At 45.7% G+C, this 2466-nt stretch overlaps 1 pseudogene; it reads left to right on the top strand.

The window, feature by feature from the left end:
- The first annotated feature begins 378 nt into the window (after positions 1-378).
- LOC143543173 (F-box protein SKIP2 pseudogene) lies at positions 379-2047 on the top strand (annotated as a pseudogene).
- Positions 2048-2466: the final 419 nt, after the last annotated feature.

The following is a 2466-nucleotide window of genomic DNA, read 5'->3' as shown; positions in this document are numbered from 1 at the left end:
CGAGCGAGCTTCGAGCCGCGAGCTTTTTGAGTAGCGCTAAAGAGAAGTATGTAAAATGAAATTTTAATTTTAAGATAGCCATTAAAGAAGTATAAAATACAAGTTAAAAAAAACTAACATGCTCAGCTCGACTACGGCCAGTCAAACCTTTACGTATATATATTTTCAGTTTTTTTTTTTTTTCCAAAATATAAGTCCGAGAGTTTAGAAACCAGCTGGATAAGTGTTGGTCAAACTCATTAATACAAGAAGAAACCTTTTCCAAGTTTTAACCCGTTTCACTCACACCACACCCTTTGCTTTCCTTTCCTCTCCTTTCCTTTATTAACCTCACCAAAAGCACACCACACCCACACCCACCCCCACCACGACGGCCGCATGGGCCAATCCCAATCCTCTTCCACCACCCAGGCGGCTCCGCGGTCAACCCACCACCAGCGGTCCTTCTCCCCATCAACCGACTTCGACTTCACATCGGAAATACCAGACGAATGCCTAGCTTTAGTCTTCCACTTCCTCCCGAGCGCCGACCGCAAACGCTGCTCCCTTGTCTCCAGCCGCTGGCTCCTCGTCGAAGGCCAGAGCCGCCACCGCCTCGCCTTGGACGCCAAACACGACCTCTTCCCCTTCATCCCCTCCATTTTCACCCGATTCGATTCCGTCACCAAACTCGCTCTCCGCTGCGACCGCAGATCGCTTAGCATATCCGACGAGGCCTTGCTTCTGATTTCCTTACGCTGCCCGAATCTCACCCGCTTGAAGCTCCGCGGCTGCCGAAACGTTACCCAGCTGGGCATCGCCGGGATGGCCCAGAGCTGTAAGCATTTGAAGAAGTTTTCCTGTGGATCTTGTATGTTTGGGGTTAAAGGCGTCTTCGCCCTTGTCCAGACTTCCTCGTCGCTCGAGGAACTCTCGGTCAAGCGCTTACGCGACGCCGACGGAGCTGCTGTGCCCGCACCTGCACCTGCAGCTTCTTCGTCGCTGAAGTCGGTGTGCTTGAAGGAGCTTTACAACGGGCAGTTGTTTGGACCGTTGATTACCGGTGCCAAGAAATTGAAAGCGCTCAAGTTGCTCCGGTGCTTAGGCGATTGGGATCGGGTGTTGGAGGAGGTTGCCAGTTTGGATAATTGTTTGGTTGAAGTTCATTTGGATAGGCTTCAGGTTTCGGATGTCGGCCTCTCTTCTCTATCCAATTGCCCCAAATTGGAAATTTTGCATATTGTGAAGACGCCGGAATGTACTAACGCTGGAGTAATCGCCGTCGCTGAGCACTGTAGGTACTTACGGAAGCTTCATATCGACGGGTGGAGAACGAACAGGATCGGCAACGAGGGTTTGCTTGCGATCGCAAAGCACAGCGCGAAACTTCAGGAACTTGTGTTAATTGGAGTAAACCCTAGTTTAATTAGTGTTGAAGCAATTGCAACAAACTGCCCAAAGCTTGAAAGATTAGCTCTATGTGGAAGTGAAACAATAGCTGATAGTGAGATATCATGCATTGCATCAAATTGTTTAGCTTTAAAGAAGCTATGCATCAAAGGGTGCCCGGTTTCCGACGAAGGGATTGAAGCTTTCGCTTGGGGGTGCCCCAATTTGGTCAAGATTAAGGTGAAGAAATGCAAGAATGTGACTTTTGAAGTCGGTGATTGGTTAAGGGCGCGCAGGGGTTCGTTGGTGGTTAGTTTGGATCTTTGTGAGGTTGAAACGGAACCGGTGGATGCAAGTGATGGTGATGGCGTTGTGCAGGAAGATGTAGTTGACTTTCCTCCAATTATTAGTCAACCTAACCCCGGTTCAGTTAGATCTAATTCGATCGGGAGCCGAAGAGGATCGATCTTCAAGACAAGATTTGGGTTTCTTGGAGGTAGGAGTTTTGTGCCTTGCACTTTCAGGAGATGGTCAAGTGGTAATAGCTCATGAACTATCTGTCTTTCACATATGAAGTTATGAACAAGTTAAATTGATCACAAGTTTGCATTTTGGTGTTAATATCTTTTTATTACTGTATGATTCACCTTTTTTACTTTGAATTTGATCTCAAGTTGAGTTCATTTTGTTAGCTTCGATTCTGTGTGCGCTCTCTCTTATTACTTTTTTTGTTGTTTTGAACTTCCCTTTTAATTCTTTTTCACATTAAACAGTTGTAGAGTATGGCAGTGTCCTAAAATCTTAAGTGGATTTTGGCTAACGGGTCGAAACATGTTTGCATCACATGATCGCTCCTAAAAACGTGTCTTTTAGCCCGTTTGGCCCTATCTTGATTGTTTCGGTAGGGTGCAAAGTGTTGTGTTTGTTTGTCAAATCATAGTTCTGTTGATCTTCACTGTGTTTGCACAGCTATCTTTTGTTGTGTCTGTGACTGAATATTATTATGTTTTGCTTCATAACTTTGTCTAATCCCAAAGTAGGATGTTAGAGCATTCTCATCCGGTTCCCTAAATATTTGTGATAAGAGTTTGTAAATTA

This window comes from Bidens hawaiensis, unplaced genomic scaffold (genome assembly GCF_021521415.1).
Source record: "Bidens hawaiensis isolate Kalapana, Puna unplaced genomic scaffold, B.hawaiensis_p1.1 tig00000864_1, whole genome shotgun sequence".
In the NCBI taxonomy this organism is placed as follows: Eukaryota; Viridiplantae; Streptophyta; class Magnoliopsida; order Asterales; family Asteraceae; genus Bidens; species Bidens hawaiensis.
Note: the sequence above shows the minus strand (reverse complement) of the source record. Positions and strands in the feature narration are given on the sequence as shown.